The following is a 12755-nucleotide window of genomic DNA, read 5'->3' as shown; positions in this document are numbered from 1 at the left end:
TCCATATTGTCCTTTTTGAAAGGAAGTCATTAGATACATATGCTTTTGATGCCATTTTTGCAGTTGACAAAAGTAACTTTTGAAAATTAATGAGTCTGGAATGATTAACTTTTTTCAGATGGAGAGCTTACTTATGTTTACATAGAATGGATTTGCTCAAATACCTATAAGGTAGACCAAAGCTTTTCTAAAGAGTGAGCTTCAATTCTGTTCCCATGCTTGAACTCTATTTTGAAATTCCTAGATTTGTTCCATAAGTTGTGAAAGATTTCCTTGGCCTAGAATTTCTTAGAGATTAGAATCACCTACATCATAATGAACCATAGGTATATACTTACCAAAAACTTAATAGCTTAAAACAGCACACATTTATTGTCTCACCATTTTTGTAGGTCAGTAGTCCTGGTGTGGCTTAGCTGAGCCTAGGCTCAGGATTTCAAAAGCTGCAGTCAAGGCATTGGATGGATTGTTTCTCATCTGGAGGTTCAAATTCGGAAGAACCTATTTCTAAGATTATTCAGGCTATTGGTAGAACTTATTTTCTTGTGGCTTTATGACTGACTTGTTGCTGGCTGTTGACTGGAGGCTATCCTTAGGTTCTAGAGAAATTGTACACAGTTCTTGAATTTGTGTATCATTATGTGTGTGTGGAATCATTGAAGATTGGTCACCCGTCTGCTACATATTATATGACTTATGTAAAGAATATTTACTTTTGAGTAGGACTACATCCAGTGAGCCTCTTTTGATGAAAGTTAGCCATGGAAGTACATCTAAAATGTCAGTTTGACTCAGTAGAACTCATTGTAGTGAAAAGAATAAACCTTATAATAATTGGCATTATGTTAAATGAAGGACGATAGAGTTGTTCATGGAGTATACCTGCAGAAGGTAGAAGAAAGAATTTGGAGGAGGGGTGAGGTACTGTGACATATTTTTCTTTTTCAAAATTTTGCTGACTTTGGTGTTGTCCATCATTCATTCCTTTATTAGTCAGTTTTCTATGTTTATGTTTAAGAATTCATTACCATAAAATCTAGTTTTGAGAGGCAGTAAAACTTAGTATAGTTCAGAGCTCAGGTTCTGGAGCTCAATTGCTTGGATTCAAATCCTGTCTCTGCTATTTTGTACAATATGACCTCAGCAGATTACTTCAATGATGTGTGCATCAGTTTTAAATAGGAATAATAGTATCTACTTCGTAGGGTTGTTGTGAAGATTCAGAGTTAAATGTCTGTAATTATTGTTCATTTTTTCAAGTGCGATAATGGTTCCATGGTTCTGTGTTAAAAATAGAGTCCTTTTAGAAATACATATTGAAATATTTACAGATGAAATGATAATGATGATTGGGATTTTGGAGGAAATTGGTGGAGGTATGGATGAAGCAGAATTGGCAGTGAGTTAATAGCTGTTAATGCTGATTGATGGTTTAATTATATTACTTTGTCTACTTTTGTATAAATTTGAAAATTTTTATAATATAAAGTAAAAAAGGTACCAATGCCTTGGCACATATTAAGTGCTCAATGTATTTTAGCTGTTCTTATTATGTTTATTTTTAATTGGAATGAACTTGTATAAAACAAAGAAAAAAATATAAAATGAACTAAACTTTACACTTCATTTTTCTAATTTCTAACCTTCTTATAGATGGAAACTTTATCAAATTTGGATAACGTATACAAGATTCTTAGACTTGGGTTTTTGGTTTCTGTTTAGCATCTTCCTAGTTAAGTTGTAATTTATAGTTTAATTCTTTTGGCTTATTTGTGGCCTGTATCACATTTTATTTAATTTAGTTTATCATTGTTCTTCAAGTTGGATGGAAATTAATATCAATATTATTTAGTGTAATTAATATTAACAATAGGAGACATTGACTGTACCAGTAGTGAAAATATTAGCTGCAACAGCCAAGGTTCCCTAGGTAAACAGTGGTATTATGCTTTACTTTAATGTATTTAATTGCTGTTTAATATAAGAAAGGTAATTAAGACTTAAGAGCTTATTCACCGACATTATTTCAGATGTACTAAATGCATCTTTCTGCTTATTATCATATGGTCCTGCATTATATAGTACTATGAAACTAGATGATTTGAATGTTTTCATTGTTTAAGATTAAGAGTTATCTAACTAGTGATTCTGATTTATTTTATTTGAATGAATTTTAGAACTTAAAAAAAAATTTAAAAGAAACTAAACTCAAATCTCTCAGAGTTCTAATTATGAATAGGCACAGTGAGAACCTTGTTTTGATAACTGTTTTCAAGCTTCATACAGGCATACAGACCCTTTTGTTTAATAAATGAGGACACTGAGGACTATTAGAGGTAAGGTGATTTGCACAAAGTCACAAACATTTCTTAGAAATGGATTTGAGAATTGAACTCTAGATCCTACCTCTCAGTCCAGTGCTCTTTTTGCTGTCCCAGTGACTTCCAATTGTTCTTCTGAACCCTGACATTCTAAAAAGTTTTGTCTCTGACTTTCTTACCCAAGGTTAACTAGAATAGATTTTTTTTCTCCTGCTTTGTGTATGAAGGTTTCTACGAAATTTCGTTCAGAGAGAAAAAGATTCTACTACTGTATCGTTAGCTTTTCAGTCTTCCCTACGCTGAACTCTTTATTCTGTGCCATATTCTATTTAGAAAAGTACACTGGATTTACTGGAGGGGTTTTCTTAGACTTTGTTTCAAAGAATGCCCGTGTTATCTCTATAGAAATCTGCGACTCAGAGACCTCGGGAAAATTCAAGAGAACTTTTAAATGTAGAGGGATAATTATTTTTAGTATGAAATACTAAAAATAATTAACATTATTTAATTATCAATTAAATAACATTAATAATTATCAATTATCAATTATAATAACATTAATAATTATCGATTAACATTTTATTTCCTTCCAGCTATCTACATTCTTCTCTCATTTTCTCATCTCATAAATCTCATTCCTTTTGATTTTCTAGATAGAGTTTCTCAGGATCTGTTATTTTCTATAAAGCTATTTAGGCAAATATGTTTATTTTAAATGAAACTATATCTGATGTCTGGAGAGTCTTTTGGGTCTCTTTGGCAGTGAATTAGGGATCATTAATTTGCTTAAAAGGAGTATTGTCATTAGATCAAAAGAGGGCCCATTAGACAGTATAATAGGTTGGTTTTTGCTTAATAATTGATTAAAATAAATTTAATGGTTCAAACTTTAAAGTAAAATCTGTGGTGCTATGGTGCTTTAGCAGCTTTTCCAAATTCTAGACTTGCACAGTAATGTCAATGTAGAACTATCATAGGTTAGAATTTAAGATGCATGTAATCCTGGTAAGGGAAAAGATGAACAATTTTATTAAATGTTAACTCCATTTTATTAAGCACATACTTCACATAGTCGTGTTTTTACATTTAATGTGAGTGTAATATTAATGTATATATGATATCTACATTTTATATAATATATATTTTAATGGAATAGTTTTTCATTTCTTTTCTATGGCAGTGTTGTTTATCAATTGTCCCCCTCCTATCTTTAAAATAAATATCAGAAATTTGAAAATTAATTCATGTCTGTGATCAGACTTTTCATGGGAGCGATTTGAGTTACTAAAACTTCACTGTTCAGCACAAGAAGAACAAACATTTATTATGGAATGTAAATGTGATGACTACTAAATATAGGGAACTTATTGAAGTCAGAATAAATGCAAAATGCCATCACACAAAATATTGCCATTTTGATGGAATCCCAGAGGGGCATTTTCTGCCAGCACTAATGGTATACAGCTGTGATTAGGAAAGCCCCTCAGAAGATATTTGGTGTACTGTTCCTGATAGTCACAGGGAAGCTGGCTTTTTAACTCTGGGCTGCCACAGAGAAGACTGCCCAGTGTCATAACTATTCAGACTAGAAATGCATGGTTTGACAAAGAAGTATATCTTGACAATTAGCTCACAGTACTGGCATCTAGGGATGTAAGTTTCAGAAATAGGGAGGGCAAGATGCTATCCGGTAATGGAGATTGTTTCCTGTTTTCCCTTAGTCTTCATTACCAAATAGTTGGGAGATATAAAGAGATGAGAAATTTAGGATAGTTTTTCAGCTGAATTTATGTTTCTTTGGTTCACCCAACCTCCTGCTACTACAGGCTATGTTAATATAGTTTAAGAAAATTTAAAATATGAACTGTTGGTGACTTTGTTCACAAAGAACAATACTACCATTGTATGGTTAGCAAGATACTCAATGTAATAAATCTCCAATGGGGAAGTTTAAGAAAGTTTTGCAGTGCCAGTTGAGTTTAGCTTTCTTTCCAGCTGCTTTAAAAAGCTTTTGAGTGTTGTAGGTACTCTATCTAAATGCTTAACAGTACACAGGCTCCTTGACAAATGCTGTTTTGGGGAAGATCACAATTCTTCTGAGTCTTTGTTATTTTTACCTATGAGCTGGCACTCCAGGAAAGAGTAGCGTGCACTTCATTAAGAAAATTTATCTTAAAATTCATTCAGCTTTCTGCCTCTTTCTAACTTCACAGTTCAGGCCAATGCCAAGTTCTTTTCCCGGATGTCTAATCTTTTTTCTCTGTGACTAAAATTTTATCTTTCATAGATTAATTTCCCACTGTAACTTTAAAATTTTTCTTGCACTAACTGCTGCTCCTTTTTTAAAATTTTATTTAAAAATATTTCTGTAACAATCATTATTTTTTCATTGTACATTTTCTTAGATATGTCTTTCTTTGGTAGCCACTTTGAACTTAGCTTTTACCTTTTTCTTTCCTATTGTGCTAATAATGCTTTTCTGCCCAGTCCCTCCAATTCGCCTGCATTCTTCTTTAGGCCCTTTCCCTCCTTCCTGCTCTTCTCTTTTCTGCTTTTCCATTAAGGGCTTCAGGGCATCCTTTTTAAGAGCACTCTAGTCTTAGAATTAAGCTATCAGTCTCATTCTAAATCTTCTTAAACTTCCAAGATTTGGTCAATCTAAAATAAATAGCTGAAAATGGAATGGATACTGGTATTTTGTAAATAATTTTTACCTTACGATAATTGTTATTACCAACTTTTTTCTCTTCTCCACTTCCCATCCCCCCCTTTTTAAAAAAAAATATCTTTTTGTCCGGTTCATTTAAGTATTAAACCTACAGGCCTGGAGTTCATTTAATGTTCCGTAAAGCATATAAATGTTGTTGGCACTGTGTAAATGCTAAAATAACAACAACAATAATAATGTCAGTTTGGCTGAGAGAGTTGCTCGTTATGTTAGAGACACTCCTAGGACTTCTGTTTTCTACAAGGGTAAATGGCAACCAGATGGAAATTATTGGAACTGAGAAATCATTTTCTTTTTGTCTTAAAAAATTTCACTTTTATGCCTCGAGTTCCAAGTAATTACCAGAAAACTTCTATTTATTGATTATGCACAGTATCCCACGTTCCACTGTAGAAATGCTTCCAAGAATAATGCATGTTTCATGGTATATTTTCTCACTTCAGTAAGATCTCAGTTCTCTATCCCCCAGACTTTGTAAATGCAATGAACTATTTTATTTTCACCGTTCAGTACAGCCCAAACAGAGAAGTATAGAAAAATAAAAGTCACCTAAAGACCTGCTGGATATTTTAAACTATTTCCTATGGGGTTCACTAAGAGCTGGCTGACTCTTATTTTTGGTGGTCATGTTGAGTCCTCCTGTCTGGAGTTAGCTAGAATCCGAACATCTCAGTCATGCCTTAGACTTGACAGCTGCATATTTTCCCAGAAACATTTTGGTGTGTAAAATAGATAGAATAATCTCTTCTTTCCAAATATACATCTTTGCTTTACCCTTTATTACTTGATTTGATATTTATTACAAACTAATATATGGACTTCTTCTTGGTTGGTTCCAGTGCAAAGGTCAGGATCTTCCCAAGAATATGGCCAGCCTACATCCCAACTGTAGCCACGTGGCACATCATTAATCATGGTCATTTAGTGCCTGGCAGGTTTAAGGTTTAGCCTTATAGTCTAGCTTCTGTAGCTTGTGGTGGTTTGGAGTTTCTTTAAACCTGCTAATAGTTCTATTTTCTAGTCAATTAGAAAGAAAAAAGGTTTTTCATCAAGTTTGATTACAAAGGCATTTGAATTCTTTTTCTAGAGCCATTCTCAACTGGGAATGAATTAAGTCCAATAGAATGAAATAAGTCCTGTGGAAAGAAATCTGAGTGACTATTTTCTCAGTGTTCCCAAAGTTGGTAACATTCTAGATACATAGGAGAGAAGTTAATTCATTATATATAATGATGACTTAGGGCAGTTAATCCCAAAGTTTGATCTAGGTACTCTAGAGTCTTCAAAATTCTTTCAGTGAGTCCCTGAGGTCAAAATTCTTTTCATAAATATTCAAACATTATTTTCGTTTATCACCTCATTCTTTCGCAGTTGAACAGTGGAGATTTTGAGAGAATACATGATATATGATGATACAATTACTCTGATGGCTGATGAAAAGTGTGTTTTTGTATTGTTTTAAAGATTTGTTTCAATTTCTGGTTTTAATTGTAATCCAATTTCTAAGTGAATATAGATGGATATTACTTATATAAACAAAAGTTCTTTGAGGGTTCTCAATTTATTAGAGAAGGTGTCCTGAGACCAAAAAGTTTGAGAACTACTTTCTTCAGCATGTAAAACTTAATTCTCTCACAGAGCTCCTGTTGAGAGCTGCTAGTGAGCTGCACAAGGGCACTACATTAAGCCAGTCAGTTGTCCAATAAACATTTTTTAATGGAATTAAATTGAGTTCTTGGAATGCAACTTTTGAGACCTTAAGATTCTCTCCCAAGCACTGTTTGAGCATTGAGTGCCTTGCAGCCTGCCAAGTTTCTTCAAGATAGTTAACTGGCAATTCTCAATATTGAGTCAAGTATTTCATAAGTCATTTTCATGGAATACCTGCTTTAACTGGTAGCTTATTGGCATCATTTAGACCAGTGCTGTCCTATAAAATGAGGACCACATGTATAATTTAAAATTTTATTTAAAAAATTAAAAAGAAACAGATGAAATTATTTTTCCCCCTGCTTTACTGAGGCATAATTGACAAATAAAATTATAAGCTATTTAAAGTGTTTAATGTGATGATATGATACATGTATATGTTGTGAAAAGACCCTCCCCTACCTCAAGTTAATTAACATATTCATCACATTGCCTCTTCTGTTTTTGTTTAGTTTTGTTTTTGGTGAGAATATTTAAGTTCTACTCTCAGCAAATTTCAGTTGTACAATACAGTGTTATCAACTGTAGTCACCATGTTTTACATGAGATCTTCAGACCTTATTCATCTTATAACTGAAAGTTTGTACCCTTTTACCAGCTTTTCCCTATTTCCCCCACCTCTCAGCCCCTGGCAAACCACTTTTCTACTTTCTGTTTCTATGAGTTTGACCTTTTTTTTTTTTTAAGATTTCAAATATAAATGATACCATGTGGTAATGTGGTGTTTATCTTGTCTTTCTCTGGCTTATTTCACTTAGCAGAATGCCCTCCAGGTTCATTCATGTTGAAAATGACAACATTCCTTTTTAAGGCTGAATGGTATTCCTGTGTGTGTACATGTGCGCACACGCTCATCTGTATATCACATTTTCTTTATCTGTTCATCTGTTGATGGTCACTTAGGTTGTTTCCATACCTTGGTCATCGTGAGCAGTGCGGCTATGAACATGGGAGTACAGATACCTCTTTGAGATAATGATTTAGTTTCCTTAGGATGCATACCCAGAAGTGAGATTGCAGGATCATATGGCAGTTCTATTTTTAATTACTTGAGGAACCACTCTACTGTTTTCCATAGTGGCTGTACCAGTTTTAGTCCCACCAACAGTGTACAAGTGTTCCCTTTGCTCCATTTCCTTGCCAGCATTTGGTATCTTTTGTCTTTTTGATAATAGACATACTAACAAGTGTGAGGTGGTATCTCATTAAGGTTTTGATTTGCATTTCCCAAATGATTAATGATGTTGAGCACCTTTTCATGTACCCGTTGGCTATTCGTATGTCTTCTTTGGAAAAATGTCTATTTAGGTCCTTTGCCCATTAAAAAAATTTTTTTTGATGTTTAGTTATATGAATTCCTATTGTATTTTGGATATTACCAGATATGTGGTTTGCAAATATTTTCTGCCATTTCATAGGTTACATTTTTATTGAAATTAGTTTTAACAATATATTTTATTTAGCCTAACATATTATTTCTACATGTAATCAGTTTTATCAGTGAGATAGTTCCCATTCTCATTTTGATATATAAAAACAATTTTATCAGTGAGATAGTTTCCATTTTCATTTTGACATGTAAAAACAACCCCATAGAAAATAATTCACAATGGCCAAAAGTTTGATATCTACCTAAGTTTTAACCATTTCAGTAGGAAGTAGAGCTTTTCTTAAAAGAATATTGAAAAAATAAACTTTTTTCATGCTGTCATAATGTTTTACCTTCTTTAAAGCATTCAGTTTTTTTACTGTATTCTGTGAAATTATTGTGCATGTATCTGCATACTAGTTTAAGGGAGTGGTCTTTCTCTTTTTCTGGAGGAATTTTAGCACTTGAGATCTTTGCGTTTTCTTCCTAAGTAGTACTGTCCGTTTGTCATAGCATATCCCTTAGTGAAGAGACCTACTCATTTCTGATGGGTGGGGAGGAAGAGTGATTTGTTTTGATCGTAATACTGAACTTTTCCTTGGCTCATTGGTATTTATTGTCACCTTATCTTGCCTTGAATGTGGTGTCAGGATATACAAGTATATTATTGCCTGTTGTGAAGAAACCACTTTTTTTTCTCAACTTCATTCCCTATAAGCATTACTGTGCTTGCAAAAATGAGGTAAGAGTTAAAGGAACTGTGGTTTAGAAGTGATACTTAAGAGTGGGAAATGGCTATTTTCCCCCTTCTAGAATGAATAATAAAAATTTAATTTTTTTTTGTACCACGTGACAATTGAAAAAGTAGTTTTTGAATGGAAATATCTTGGGTAGGGGCATTCTTAAGGACTCCTACAATCTGTATCTATTTAGCAACACATTGGATACAATGCCTTCTTTAATTAATATTAGTGTCAATTTACAAAATCGTGCTCTTTGCAAGATAAAAGAACTATATGTACAACAGGCAAACTTAAGGAATACATGGTCTCTTGGTAATGTGTTAGATGTTTCGTTGGTATGCCTTTCATATATGAGTACATGTACGTGATTCATAAATGTTCAACACCAATCTAAAAACATTCTTTGAGAGTTTATCTTCTATATACATGCCAGTTTACCTTTTGCTATAGACCTTTAATCTTTCAAGCAATTGATGTATACTTTAAGGTAAAACCTTTATAGTATATCCTCCAATAATTGGTAGCAGTAAAAATTCATGATCCTTGATCTCTTCAGGTGTTCTCAAAATAATCATACCTGCTTGCCAACTACTCGACTTGGTAGTTTCTGTTTCATCAGTGTTTTTCCACTTTTTAGATAACCTCCACTTTCCAGTTTGCAGCTTTGGTGGGAGCTGAACTTTAGGAAGAGGGGCTGGCCTGCCATGAAGAAGCCAACCACTCTCTCTCTGGCACAGCCCTCAGGATCAGGTCTTGCTGTGGGTTCCAACCTGTGGCTCAGTGTGACTTTCCTGAATGGAATGCAATTTTTTTCCCAGTTCCATTCCTTCCATGTTCTTTCCACATCAGCTGGAAGCAGCTAGTTGGTTCCTAATGCTGTCCACAAATTTTTAGCTATTTTGCTTCTTGCCCCACCACTCCGCAACTCACCCCTTGAGTAGGGAATTGATGTGTTTCAGATTCTGGATTATGTTGCTTAGTGATGCAAATCCAATCTTTGCCAAGGATTGCCTGAATTTCAAGGCTTGATTTTAGAACAGTCAAATAAATAATAGCAGTACCTGTAATTAATGTATATTGTGTGTTTACCACATGCCAGGCATTATACTAAGCAGGCTGCATGTGTTAGCCTAGTTAATCTCCAGCAACCTTTAATGTAGGTTTTATTGTTGCCCGCATTTTATAGATAAGGAGCCATAGGAAAAAATAACTTGCTCAAAGTTATACATTAAGGGATAATTCTAAGATTTTGAATCTAGACAGCTGGACACCAGAATCTTTCCTTTTGACACTATATTCAGCTGCTAGGCAAAGCTTTACCTTTCTGTGTCTTGTGGACTCTTGAATCTCACTGAAGACTAGACAGGAATTTGATGTTTTATTTTTTTAAAACCTCTCTGTGTCCACCTTCTAAGAACAGATTATACTTAATGCAATTTTCTCTGAAAAGATAAGAATACATTTCAATATGTAGAACCATATTCCCTTTATGTGAAGTTAGAAATGTAAAACTACATCCATACTATGCTACTATCTTTATTAAATTAAAACTATTAAGTGCATAACATATGTTACAAGTTCTTAATAGCCAGCTTCATCCTTACAGATGATTAGGTTTTCTCTTTACTTTTATGAAAGTCCTGTTGCCTCAGAATGCAAATGAAATTCAGAATGAGTCCACTGTGAATCAGGAGGTCCCACTGTATGACACTCCCAGTTACAATGTGACCCAGTACTGTCTTGGGGGTGAAAAAGTGTTTAAAATACAGTCAGATGCATTGCAGGCCCTCATTCTGTTCCTCCACTCGCTACCCACTGTTACTTTTTCTATGCCATCCATTAGTAGGCACGGACAGAATAGGGGATTTCAGGCCTGGTCCTTAGACACTGATGATCGGCAAATCCTAGTAGTGCTTCCCAACCTTCTGTGCACAGAAATTGTTAATATTTTTCTGAGGTAAACAGACAAGGTTCCTTCAGACTGGAGGTGATCCACTGTCACCTATCCATGGCCTTGGAACCCATTTCCACAACAACTGTTGGGAAACACTCTGCTATGGCCATATATCTGTGAGTTTCTAAGTTGGTTATATATATGAAAGTACTCTGCAAACTATAACGTGCTATTCATGTGTAAGATTTTATTAATTACTATTAAGACCCAGATAATTGTTCTGTTAAAGGACATTGTGTACTGTGATTTTGATTTTTTTTATTTCGAGAGCTGTTCTTAGAGAACCAGGTGCAGAAGCTGGACCAGTTGCTGGAATTAAGGTCCTGTATGTGACTTGACACAGTAATGAGAAGTAGAAATGCTAGTGGTCAGGGCTCATATGGTTCAAGACTTCCTATAGGAGATCAATCAGCTGGTGAGATTTGTTAATGATTCTGCTTTTTATCATAATACTTGCTACCCTCTTTTCTGCCTATCCCCATTCTTTTCCCTTCTTGAATTATGCCTTCTTTGCAAAATCTTTCCCTATGTCTAATTTTTTCTCCCAGGTGAAGGTCATACTCTATCCTCTGTTCTACCATTATACCTTATTCATAGCTTGATTGATTGTATTTCTAGTGCTATACTGTTGTCTGTTTCACATATTTCTTTCCCTAATTGATTGTGAGCTCCTTGAAGTTAAGGCAGTGTCTGATGAATTTTTTGTAGCTCAAGCTACTCCCAGCTCATTCTATCATTAGGCAAGGCTTATAGACTCTTTGAATGGAGCTAAAATTTGTCTTCATGTGCCTGTCTCCTATTACTCCTCATTCTAACATCTGAAACAACTCCAAACTAAGTTACTTTAATGCGGGTCATCATACATTTGATTCATCTACCATCTATGTAGTTCCACACAGTATTTCTTTGAACTAAACATTTTTAGTGTTTATATTTTGCTTTCTTGGTTTTTTTTTTTTCTTCAGTAAGTTTTCTTTACCTCTCCCAGCATACAGAACCATAGAATTTTAAAAATTGAAAGTGGCTCGTATTTACCTAGTCTTTGCACTTCATCAACTAATATTCATAGATTACATGCTGACTGAGTAATTGAAACTGACATATAGAGATATTTTGGAGCACTACAATATTTTGAGTATTTCACTAAGAATAAAGAGGAAGTTTACATATAGTAAATTTTTTAAAAAAGGCCTTCATCTTTCATTCTGTTTTAAAAATGTATGTGCTGCTGGATATCTTAAGAATAATGAGCAAAATAAAAAGATGTTTTATGCTGAAGCAGTATATATACAGTACAGAAAGACCTTCAGATTTTTATAGCATTACCATTAAGAATTTGACTTTAAAGCCAAGCCATTGGGGTTTCGATCCTGAATCTACCACATAGAAATGTAAATTACTTAATCTTGGGTAAATTTCTTAATTTCTATGTGTCTCAGTTTCCATATTTGTTAATCAGTTAATAGTAATATGGGGTGTCGTAAGGTTTAAATGAGTTCATACTTGCAAAGCACTAAGAATTATGTTTGACACACAATGTTCAGTATATGATAACTGCTGCTGCCACAACCACCACCGCCACCGCCATCACGCCACCACACATCACCGCCACCACCACTATTTTTGAGCTGTGCAAGCACCTGATGAGATGTGGAACACACCTTTGGAATTTCTAGTTGAACTTAACTAAATCATCATGTACTTATAATATAAGCTTCTTATCTGAATAAGAGGCCCTACATACCATTTTCTGTACCAAAGCATGATCTGCCTAGACTGTAACCACATCTATGGAGTAATGAAATATTGTCATGGGATTTTACTGTAGGAGCAAATTTAAGAAATGGCAGAAGACCAGTTAGCTTTTGGAGTCTGTTCCTTTGAAACCAAAATCCATTTCCTGTCTTTTAAAAAGGGATAAATTCATTTT

The 12755-nt window shown here is 34.2% G+C and overlaps 1 protein-coding gene across 6 annotated transcripts in view; it reads left to right on the top strand.

The window, feature by feature from the left end:
* The window catches only part of SIK3 (SIK family kinase 3), a 215012-nt gene that overhangs the window by 96297 nt on the left and 105960 nt on the right, over positions 1-12755 (top strand). Inside the window, exon 1 of one of the 6 annotated variants that reach the window (XM_039887975.1) lies at positions 11103-11240. The exons of the other annotated variants lie outside the window; for them this stretch is intronic. The gene's annotated coding sequence lies outside the window, so the exon portion shown is untranslated. Of the gene's footprint in view, positions 1-11102; positions 11241-12755 lie in introns of those variants that run through there. 6 annotated transcript variants of the gene reach the window in all.

Source organism: Pteropus medius, unplaced genomic scaffold (genome assembly GCF_902729225.1).
Source record: "Pteropus medius unplaced genomic scaffold, Ma_sr-lr_union100, whole genome shotgun sequence".
Classification (NCBI taxonomy): Eukaryota; Metazoa; Chordata; class Mammalia; order Chiroptera; family Pteropodidae; genus Pteropus; species Pteropus medius.
The sequence above is the reverse complement of the archived record's forward strand: the minus strand, read 5'-3'. Positions and strand labels throughout refer to the sequence as shown.